A 12,191-nucleotide genomic window follows, 5' to 3' on the forward strand; every position below is an offset into this window, starting at 1 on the left:
GTGGCTCAGATGGTAAAGAATTCACTTCTAATGAAGGATACCCAGGTTCAATCCCTGGGTTGGGAAGGTCCTCTGGAGAAGAGAATGGCTACCTATGCCAATATTCTGGCCTGGGAAATCCCATGGACAGAGGAGCCTGATGGGCTACCGTCCATGGGGTTGCAGAGTTGGACACGACTGAGTGATTAACACTTTCGCTTTCACACTTAACATTCTGTATGTGGGGCCAGTTTCACATTTCACATGGAAAGATCCCAAGATTTGGAGCCAATACAACTACATCCTAGGGAGGCCAGAGATCCCCTTCTTTCTAGTTTATACTGTAAGCAATTCATGTCTTTGCCTTTGTTGTTGTTTACATGTTATACTACTAAATATTTTCTTTGGGTGAAGAGTGCTTTTCCTAAATATGGGAAATGTCTTTACTCATGGCTATGAATTTGTGCTGTAATTATCTTGGCCATCACACAGAACCTTGATTTTCTGTAATGAGAACCTACTATGTTCATACTATCAGTTGTCAGCAAATAAGGTTAACTTCTGCTGATGAACAGCAATGTCTCACAGGACTATCACTGTCTTATCAAAAGTCAAAAATTCATGAGTGAACCAATATAATATTAAATGCATTTGCTATGCAACTTGGTAAGCTTGATAATCTTTGCTAAAAGATCAATATTTGGGGGTCTTCTCTGTTAATAAGCATCATCAAAGTTTGATTGAAAAGCATGTATAAGACTATTAAAAAAGTTTGCATTTGAATTGAAATGTGTACACTCCAACAGCTGGAACAATGGGAAAAAGTCAGTTTCCTCTAGGGGTTAAAATAGAAAATTATTTACCAAGAAGATATCAAACAGGCAAATGATAGTTAAAGATCTATCTTACTAATTATAAGCACTATTTTAGAAGACTCATTTCTACACATTCCCTTTAACATGATCAGTATTCACGCTTTTTCATAAACTACACAAGTGTGGCTATAGGAAGGCAAAAGTAATTTGATGTCCTGCTGTTTCAGGTTTGATATGAATGGGGATATGGAAATTTTATAGCATTAAAGACGATTTGCTGCTTCTATCATAGCTGTCCTGGTCAGTATGAATCTTGATATTAACACTTTCAGCTTCCTTTGTGATATATAACAAGTTCATTGTAAGATATGCTCTAAAAGGTATAAATCATAAGTCACAGAGATGACAATCTGACTCCATATCTCACTCTTTTTAAAGGATCATATGTCTCTATTTTAGTATCTCCATGCATACCACCTACATGTGCCTACCAGCTCCATTACCCTCCACCTACTTGAACAATAGGCTTGAATGCTTATAGAACCACCCAGCCAGCCTAACAGTAGGAAAAAATGCCTTATGGTCTTTGGATTTCACCTTATAATATTCATTTTAAAATAAAAAGTGTTATAATATTCATTAGATGCGTGATAATGCTACCACAGTAGCAATAAATAAATAAGGTAGACTTGATTTGTAACTTATGGTAGCAATCGTAAGATAGGGATTGTGGTGGTTGCAACACAATTTATTACATATAATGCATAAAAAAGTGACCATAACAACATTCTGACTTCCACGTCTAAGGAAAATAATGCTTCTGAGCTGCCATTTGTAACTTATGTTGGCACCAATCACATTGGAAGCACATGAATTATATGTTACAATTCCTGAGCAATAGGTGGGTAATCAGTTTCCAGCTTGTTCAAATGAGTTGTCTAATTCTTTGTCTCTTCCTACTGATAAACCCATCTTCTAGTTTTGTGTTTGCATCTGTCTAAGAACCACTTAGACAGAAGTGCTTCAAGTCGGACATGTCTGGGTGACTGAACATTAACACAACAAAGAAGCAAAGAGGGGTCACTGAGGTTGCATCTCCCAACCAGAGTAGGAATGCTCTCTCCCTTTCTCTCTCCTTCCCCCTCTTAGAAAGAGGATTTCTCTTTGTCCTTCATTTTTTTTTTTTTTTTTCCGACTGTGGGGGTTAACCCTACAGTTAGCTGTATAGAAAATGCCAGCTTCTTCATTCTGCCACCACTCCTTCAAAGGAGGCTGATATATTAATAACAGGATATGGACTGACAGAGAAAGAAGTATTGTTTTAGTTAAGTGTCCAGAATGCCTACTGGTGCTTACTGCCTGATCAATAAATTGTCTCACTCAGTAATGAGCATTGTGTTAGATCTGGAGATATTACAACTGGACTAAGAAAGCTCTACACGTGTATCTGTTGAGGCCTGGAAATATGAAACTGATCCTTGGCCAAGATAAGGATAAGATGTATTAATTAGTGATTCATAATGTGATGTTTAAACTCCAGACTTCCCTGGAGATGCCTGGTGCAAGCTTGTGTATATTGTATAGAAACATCTCTATTGACGCTTTGTACCTGCATTAATTAGTTATGCAGCCTGGCTCTAATTTTACCTGAGTGGCAAATTATGAAAGACCCTGCTTTCTAGCCTGAGTAAACTTTTACCTTAAATCAGGGTACTTGGTACATAACTTGGCGGTTTATAATCTGAAAACAAAGTACATTCTATGTCACTGAGAAAGAACCTGGGGGCTAGAAGCCCTGGATGATTGCCTGCACTTTCTTCTCTTGTACCACATCCTTTACTTCAACAAAGGCTTATATAAGTACACCTGGAAGTGCTCTGTGTGTTTTTCAGTAATCTGATTCTATGTAATCAATGCAAGCACATTCTGTAAGATTCTTTTAAGAAAAGTCCACAGAACTTATTTTCCAATCACTGACAGTGGAAATATAGTCCTACACGTGAGGTATTGCAGGTTTGGTTTCAGAACACTGCAATAAAGCAAGTCATACAAACTTTTTGGTTTCCCAGTACATATAAATTTATGTTTACATTATGTTGTAGCCTACTAAGTAGTATTATGTCTAAAAAAAAAACTACATACTTTAATTTAAAACTACTTTATTACTAAAAAATGCTAAGCATCATCTCAGCCTTCAGTAAGTCCTAATCTTTTTCCAACTGAAACATGGAAGATCATTGATCACAGATCATCATAGCAAATATAATAATAACGAAAAAGTTTGAAATATTGCAAGAATTATCAAAATATGATAGATGAAATGTTGTTGCTGAAACACAAAAGATGCCGGGATTCTTGGCCTCTGGAGGAGAAGAATTCAATCCGGGGCCAGAGACGAGGCTTGATTGCTCAGATCTTTTGTGTAGTAAAGTTTTATTAAAGTATAAAAGAGATGGAGAAAGATTCTGACATAGACATCAGAAGGGGGCAGAAAGAGTGCCCCCTCGCTAGTGTTAGCAATGGAGTTATGTACTTTTTAATTCGTTATTACAATGAATCAAAAGAATGTCTGGCAGTTGTAAAGCCCTTACTAGACCCATTCCCATAATTTACATTTTAAGATTACAGGATTAGCCAGAAGGTTTTTTCCAGAACCTGTCCTCAAGCAGGATACATTACTGTTACATAATCCTAAGGAATGTAGAGGAAAAAAAAAGTTTGTCCTTTCCTCCTCCTTGAGAATTCAAAACCCCTCTCTCATTGGGGATCCCCAGACTTCTTATCAACCTGCCTAGGAATGGACTCTCTCACTGAGACACAAAGTCAGAAAAAATGCTAGTGGAAAAAATGCTGCCTATAGACTTAATTGGAGCAGGGTTGCCACAAACTTTAAATTTGTGAAAACAACACAAAAAACAAAACAAACAAAACCAGTATCTGAGAGAGCAATAAAGTGAAGCCAAATAGGGTGATGCGTTAGTCACTTGTATATGAACAGTCATCAAAAGATTTGTTCACTAAGGGTGATATTTTTTTCTATATTTACTTCTCATTTTACTTTTTTACTATTTGCAATATGACAATTATATTAATAGCATGGTTTTTCAAATTAAACACAAATAAACAGATATGCATAACAGCATATATATTAAAATAGCATATACATATGTACCTATATATGTATATGGCCAACGTGATATAGTAGTTTCTGGATCAGAATTCTAATTCTAACATTTATAGGTTGTGAGATCTTAGTCACCTCATGTTGTCTATCTGCCTCAGTTTCCTCATGTTTAAAGTGCGGACAGTTAACAGTTTGTGATTAAGTTAGCATGCATGTCTTACAATAAGTGATCAGTTAGTGTTAGCCATTATCGTTAGTGTTCTTAATATTATTGATTCTATTATGTGTACCTAAAGTATAAAATGGGCCAAAATATATTGAAAAGGAATTGGAACTATTCTCCATAAATTAGAGATTTTGCACACCAGGAGTAAGTTTCAAAGCCATATAACTCTCATGTTTTAACATTTGTATTCAACAATTTCAAGTCCATTATCACAATAAGAGCACAAAAGTAAGCAAGTAAATATATTCTTTCAATTGTGAATCTCCTTGTTCCTTGATCATGTAAAATTCTATTTGATAGAGAATGCTGTAAACTATAGTCTCTTGTATAAAGGTTAGTATTAGTATTAAGTTGTTTTTTGGTTTCAGGGTAAAATGATGCTCTATTAATAACTAGTTGTCTTCTACAGCACATCATTTGAGTAAAGATGAGTGAATGGTGATAAAACTACTGCGATGTGATAATCACCAAGCCTGGACTAGTTCAACACCTGAGGTTTCGATTTCTTGATAAATCAATCTCTAAGGTTCAGTTCATTCACAGTGTGACACTACTTACCTGTTCAAAGTACATCACTTTTGTCCTCCAGTTTTCATATTGGCTTCCTGTCAGGGTTTGAATTGATTTTAAAGTTTTATTGTTGACATTTAAAGCACTTAATGGCCTGATACCTCCTTATATTAATGATTTGCTTATCCCCATTGGGCAAGAAAAAAATTTGAGATCTTCTTCGGGTAGCTGGATGTCAGTCTTAAATGTCACCTTGAGATTCAGAGTGCAAAGGCTTTTTTGTCTTTTGCTTATGTTCTTTTTGAGATCAGATAAGACGTTAGAAAGAAAATAACATATCTTTTCTAAAGATAAGTGGGGCATCATGGTAAAATACATTGAGAACTTGATTTTTCAAATTAGTGTATATTTTCAAATTCTCAAATAAGATTTGTAACAGATCAAATTCCCCAAAAAAGCTACAATAAAAATTAAATATATGAAATGTGAAAATTATTGAAATAGTAGTCATATTATTTTTTAAGCTTGGGAAACCAATACTATGTTCCTGAGTGAAATAATATTTTACTTGTTCTAATCTATTACAGTAAACATGTTATTTTATTTTTAAAGTTAACCTCTTAAGGTACAATTTTTTAATATTCTAAGATATTTGTGATGAATTTCATGAATGGAAAGTTTAAAGTCTTTTATAAACCATTATAAATAGCCTTTTTGTATTCAATGTTTAATTATGAAAACTAGGTTATGCTATGTGTTTGTGTTAGATAGCTTTAGTTAATTATTAATGCCAAGAGCAATCTAGTTTGGGGGGCAGAAGATAACACTTTTATGTAAGTGTAAAGTGTTAGAAGGGAATGGCTCCCTACTCCAGTATTCTTGCCTGGAGAATTCCATGGACAGAAGAGCCTGACGGGCTACAGTCCATGGGGTCGCAAAGAGTTGGACATGACTGAGTGACTAAACAACAACAAAAGTGTTAAAACACGACATAGAAAGTTAACTTTGTATGACTGCAAATAGTTGTGTAGTGTATAGAATCACAGAATTAATTAATTCACTGAAGTAGGCAAGCCAACTTTTATGTCCCAGTACAGGCTCTCGAAGAAATCTCTTTTATCTATCACTTACCTAACTACTTATCCACCTATCAGTTTGTTTTGTATCTCAGTCCAATGCCTTGTCTGTCCCTTGCCACATTGATATTTGATACTTGATAAGTACTATCCATTTAACTCTCTGCACCTAAAGAACATTTTGAAAAGTGACCTGATTTGAAACAATGAAAGTGATCTGACTTCAGGAGGTCTCCTTCCTACTCTGCTCTCTCTCTCACATCCTTTCTTCCTGTAGCTATGAAATGAGATTCCTTCTTATAGACATGGCAAAAAAACAAAACAGAACAAAACCTGTGGAAAACTTTAATACAGTGAAAATAAAACAGAGTATCTTTCCTAGGACATTTTAGATGAGGCTCTTTGCTGCTAGCTTAAATTAAAACATGTAAGATAAAGACAAACTGTGCATTTAAGGTTAAAAGATGTTCTTAAACTATATATAACAAAAAGTCCCCAAATATCATATTTATTATTTGTAATTCAATTTCTATTTCCTCATATTATGAATGACTTGATCAATGAACAATGGGTTAGCCATATTTTTTATACAGTTCATGGTACAATTTTCTTACTTAGTCTTACAAATAAGTTCTATGATATATGAGGAAAAGTATATCTGACATATTTAATATATCTGACACTTTGGAATCCATTATCACTGAGAAATTTGCTATGAATCCCTTCAAGACATAATATGTAAAATACAAATGTTTCATGTTGATGCTAATTTAATGATGATATTTACAGTTTTGTGACTAAATCCCTAAGCAGAGGGAATACTGAAAATTTGATTTTTAAAAGGTTCTTCCTTTTTAAAAATGCCACCCATAGGTTCAGCTATACAATTCAGTTTTTACAAATATTGTTAACTATAAGATTTCAATAATCAAAAGTATATTATAAATTTAATGCCATGTGCAACATATTTTGGCCTTTGGCTTTCTGTAATCATTCAATGTAGCTGCCTCAACACTTTCATTTTGTCTGTCTTCCTTGGAGGGCAATCTCTTTGTATATATTCTTAAATTATTTCTATTGTGTTTATAATTGTATTCATTAGATTAATATTTGGGGGCTAAAGCATATAAAATTGTAGATACCTGATAGTTTTTGACCTATAGATATTAAAAAAATAACTGTGTACCCAAAACACAGATTTTTAAAACGCCTTTAATCCTTGAGGGATGACCAAACTTTAAATAAAAATTATTTTCCTATATTAAAATGATGTATATTATTTTATATGATCCATAATAAAGATAAATGTACTTAAAACTATCATATCAAAATAATTTATACCACATTATTTATAATTTACAATATAAAATTTATTCTCCATATTGTGCAATACTCTTTTTCTAAGGTTCACATTTTGTCCACTTTTTCCCAGCAGCATACAACTTTGTATTTTTTAGAACACAGATAAGACATTTAAGTCTCAGACTTGAGATTTTCTATAGTTTGATTAGTACACTGTAAGATTTTGTAGTAGAAGCAGATTTTACTGTTTTCCATCTTAATTTCAGACCTACAAATAGAGCTTATGTGCTTTCTCTTAATGTAATAAATACCATTAGTTCCCAAAACTCTTCATCGTAATTTTAATGAAACTCAAGTTTCTTGGGAATTACCTAGATATGTGGCTTCTCCTGAGAAACTTCTCTGGGCTTTCATTACTGTGCCTAAACAATTTTCAGATCGTTCATTACTATCAACCAGATTAGGAGCAATTGGCTTTTTCTAGAGGTGTCATTGTAGTCATCACATGGGGTCTTATATATTTAGGTGCTGCTGCTGCTGCTAAGTCGCTTCAGTGTGTCCGACTCTGTGAGACCCCATAGACGGCAGCCCACCAGGCTCCCCCGTCCCTGGGATTCTCTAGGCAAGAACACTGGAGTGGGTTGCCATTTCCTTCTCCAATGCATGAAAGTGAAAAGTGAAAGTGAAGTCGCTTAGTCCTGTCTGACCCTCAGCGACCCCATGGACTGCGGCCCACCCGGCCCCTCCGTCCATGGGATTTTCCAGGCAAGAGTACTGGAATGGGTTGCCATTGCCTTCTCCTATTTAGGTGCTGCTGCTGCTGCTAAGTCACATCAGTCATGTCCGACTCTGTGCGATCCCATAGATGGCAGCCCACCAGGCTCCCATCCCTGGGATTCTCCAGGCAACAATACTGGAGTGGGTTGCCATTTTCTTCTCCAGTGCATGAAAGTGAAAAGTGAAAGTGAAGTAGCTCAATCGAGTCCGACTCTTCGCGATCCCATGGACTGTAGCCTACCAGGCTCCTCCATCCATGGGATTTCCCAGGCAAGAGTACTGGAGTGGGTTGCTATTGCCTTCTCTCTACTCGGTTCTTAAATACACTCTCTAGACAAAAGTAAATAATAGCTTTTTATAAAAATAAATGTAAAATTTGTTTTACTAAGGATTTGGGCTAAATTGCAGACCTATTTATTGTTTACTTTTAAAAGTATACAACTCTGAGACCAGTTTATCATTCAGAAACTGTAGAGTTAAGCCCTTAAGTGTAATTGGAGGGGCTACTTCTGTAAGCAAAAGATATGCTGAATATTAGTAGAATGACATCATTAACCTGTTTGAAATCTTGATGCCATCAGGATTTTTTTCTCTTTTAATTATCTTTCCATTAGAGAATTCAGCATTTGTCATAGAAGAGCTAAAAAAGGAAAAGTCACCAGTGGCTTATTAACAATGAAAGATCCAAAGTACATTAGTAGTCTAAGGAAAAAAAAAACCTATGTTTTAATTACAAGAAATGCAAAAATTTATATCCAACTCCCAAACAAAAGTAATTTGATGTTGGAATTCTTTGGAAAAAAATAAACACTGTTAATCTACAGGTAACCCATGTAAATCTGGAATTATACTAGATTGATATGCCTTTGCAATTTTGTGCAGGTTAATGAAAATTTTAAAGGAAAAGCTTTCTATTTTTGTCAGTCAGTTTCCTCCTCCTTGTGTAAGATTTAGTTAGAAACCTTAACAGGTGTGTTCATTCTTTTAGGTCACTGAGGAACCATTAAATGAACTACTTCTGCTGTGCGCTTACTAGCACTAGAAGTTTAAATCATAAAAGCATGTTCCTGTAAGCCTGAAATATTCTCAGGGAATATTTCTTAAGTATCATGATCAAAAATCCTGCCATTATGTTTGTCCCTTCTTTATAAGTTAATGAAGGAACAATTTTAGGAAATAAGTAATCTTCTATTTTGTTGGCCATTTCTTTTGACCATAGTATTCTTTAGATTTTTGTGTGTAAATTTCAAATACTTCAGTGATGTTTTCAGAAAGTCATTTAGATAACTATTTATTAAAAGCTTGTTGAAGTTCTAACTAACATGCGACACATACACATATTTAGAGTATACAGTTTGGCATTTTGATGTATATTTATAATCATAAATATACTAACTATATTAGTTAGTATATAGTTAGTTATAACTAACTAAAAACTAACTCCACAATCAAGACAATAAAATATTAATTACACCCAAGAGGTTTCTTAGGACTCTTTGTAATTTCTTCCTCCTGACTTTATTTCTTTTCTGTAAGCAATCACTGATCTGTTTTCTGTTACTATTTATTTATGTTCTTTAAAATTTTATATTATAGGAATCACACAATATGTACTCTCTTTGTCTGTTTTTTTTCCCCCAGCATAATTATTTTGAGATTTACCTATGTTTTTGTGTGTCAATAATTCATTATTTTTTATTGCTAAAAAAATTTCACTATATGGATATAGTGCAATTTATTTATCTGTGTACCTGTTATTGATATTTAGGTTGCTTCCATTTGGGGCTAGTAACAACCAAATAGCTATGGGCATTTGTGTACAATTCTTTGTACAGAAATACATTTCCATTTCTCTTGGGTAAATACTTAGAGTGTAATGGCTGAGTCATATGGTAGATACATGTTTGAACTTTACATGAAGGCCTTTGTATTTACTTAGTCTTTTTATGGCACAGAATATGATCTTAGTTGGTACACTTCTTACAAATGCTTATTCCACTTTTTCCTAGGTGGAACATTCAGTAAATATCAAATGAGTTAAAATGGATGAAATGTTGTTCAAATATCCTATATCTTTACCAATTTCTGTGACTACTTTGTCTATTAATTATTTTGAATAGAGTATGAAACTTTATACTGAAATTATAGATATGTTTATTTCTCATTATAGTTTTATGTTTTTCATGTTTTATTACGTACATTATTATTTAGAATAATCATGTCCTCTGAATGAATTGACTTACACATCATTTTCAAATACATTTCATCTAATATTAATGTATGTACTCCAGATTTCTATTGATTAGTGTTAACATGTTTTCCAATTCCTCTACTTTCAGCCTAGTTGTGTCTTTATATTTAAAGCAGATCCCATGAAGGCTGTGTGGAATAGGGTCTTCAATTTTTTTATCCATTCTGAGGATCTCTATGAATTGGTGTGTTTAGATTTATATTTACATTTAATGTGATTAGTGATAAGATTGAGTTTAATTATAATACATTGCTGTTTGTTTTTGATTTATTTTTAATTTTCTTAATTCCCATTTTCTTTTTTTTTTTTCTCTTGTCTTATTTGGATTGAGTATTGTTTGTAAATTAACTTAATCTCCCTGGTTGGATTATTAGCTCTCTCAGTGGTTGCTTCATTGGCACTGTTCACATCTTTGCCTTATTACAGCCTACACTCAAGTTGTACTTTTTCCCTTTAGTATGTTCTCAGTCACTCAGTCATGTCTGACTCTTTGTGGCCCCATGGACTATAATCTGCCAGGCTCCTCTGTCCATGGAATTTTCCAGGCAAGAATACTGGAGGGCGGTGCCATTTCCTACTCTAGGGGATCTTCTCGACCTAGGGATCAAACCCACATTCTTAAGTCTTCTGCATTGGCAGGAAGATTCTTTACCACTAGCATCACTTGGGAAGCCCCTCCCTTTTAGTATAACAACCTTAAAATTATACTCTCATTTTTTGCTTTCTATATTTTGTGTTTATATGTTATAAATTTCAATTCTACATATACTATTTTGTCCTACATTACATTTTTAAAATAGAGGTAACTAATGATAAGAATTATTTTACATTTACCTATGTAGTTACCACTTCTGGTGCTCATTATTTGTATAGATAGAGATGTGCAACTGTTGCCATTTTCCTTCCGCCTGAGGGATTTTCTACTTCATATTTTCTACTTTATGCTACAGGTCTTCTGGTGATGCAGTTGGAATCTGTTCATTTAAAATGTTCACATATGTATTCCAATTATCAGTTCAGTTCTGTCACTCAGTCATGTCCAATTCTTTGCAACCCCTGGACTGCAGCATGCCAGGCTTCCCTGTCAATCACCAATCCCAGAGCTTGCTCAAACTCATGTCCATCGAGTCGGTGATGCCATCCAACCATCTCATCCTCTGTTGTCCCCTTCTCCTCCTGCTTTCAATCTTTCCCAGCTTCAGGGTCCTTTCTAAGGAGTCAGTTCTTCACATCAGGTGGCCAAAGTATTGGAGCTTCAGCATCCGTCCTTCCAATGAACATTCAGGACTGATTTCCTCTAGGATGAACTGGTTGGATCTCCTTGCAGTCCAAGGGACTCTCAAGTCTTCTCCAACACCATGGTTCAAAAGCATCAATTCTTTGGTGCCCAGCTTTCTTTATGGTCCTACTCTCACATCCATACATGACTACTGGAAAAACCATAGCTTTGACTAGATGGACCTTTGTTGGCAAAATAATGTCTCTGCTCTTTAATATGCTGTCTAGGTTGGTCATATCTTTTCTAAAGGAGCAAGCGTCTTTTAATTTCATGGCTGCAGTCACAATCTGAAGTGATTTTGGAGCCAAAGAAAACAGGCTGTCACTGTTTCCATTGTTTCCCCATCTATTTGCCATGAAGTGATGGGACCAGATGCCATGATCTTTGATTTTGATTGTTGAGTTTTAAGCCAGCTTTTTCACTCTCCTCTTTCAACTTCATCAAAAGGCTCTTTAGTTCCTCTGCTTTCTGCCATAAATGTGGTGTTATCTGCATATCTGAGGTTATTGATATTCTCCTGGCAATCTTGATTCCAACTTTTGCTTCATCCAGTCTTGCATTTTGCATGATATACTCTGCGTATAAATTAAATAAGCAGGATGACAATAAACAGCCTTGATATACTCCTTTCCCAGTTTGGAACCAGTCTGTTGTTCCATGTCAGGTTCTAACTGTTGCTTCTTCATCTGCATACAGATTTCTCAGGAGGCATGTAGGGTAGTCTGGTATTCCCACCTCTTTCAGAATTTTCCACAGTTTGTTGTGATGCACACAGCCGAAGGATTTAGTGTATTCAATAAAACAAAATTAGATATCAATAGCTGATTTGCTGTTCCTTTCCATTAATTCTGC

The sequence above is a fragment of the Bos taurus genome, chromosome 5, assembly GCF_002263795.3.
Source record: "Bos taurus isolate L1 Dominette 01449 registration number 42190680 breed Hereford chromosome 5, ARS-UCD2.0, whole genome shotgun sequence".
Taxonomy (NCBI): Eukaryota; Metazoa; Chordata; class Mammalia; order Artiodactyla; family Bovidae; genus Bos; species Bos taurus.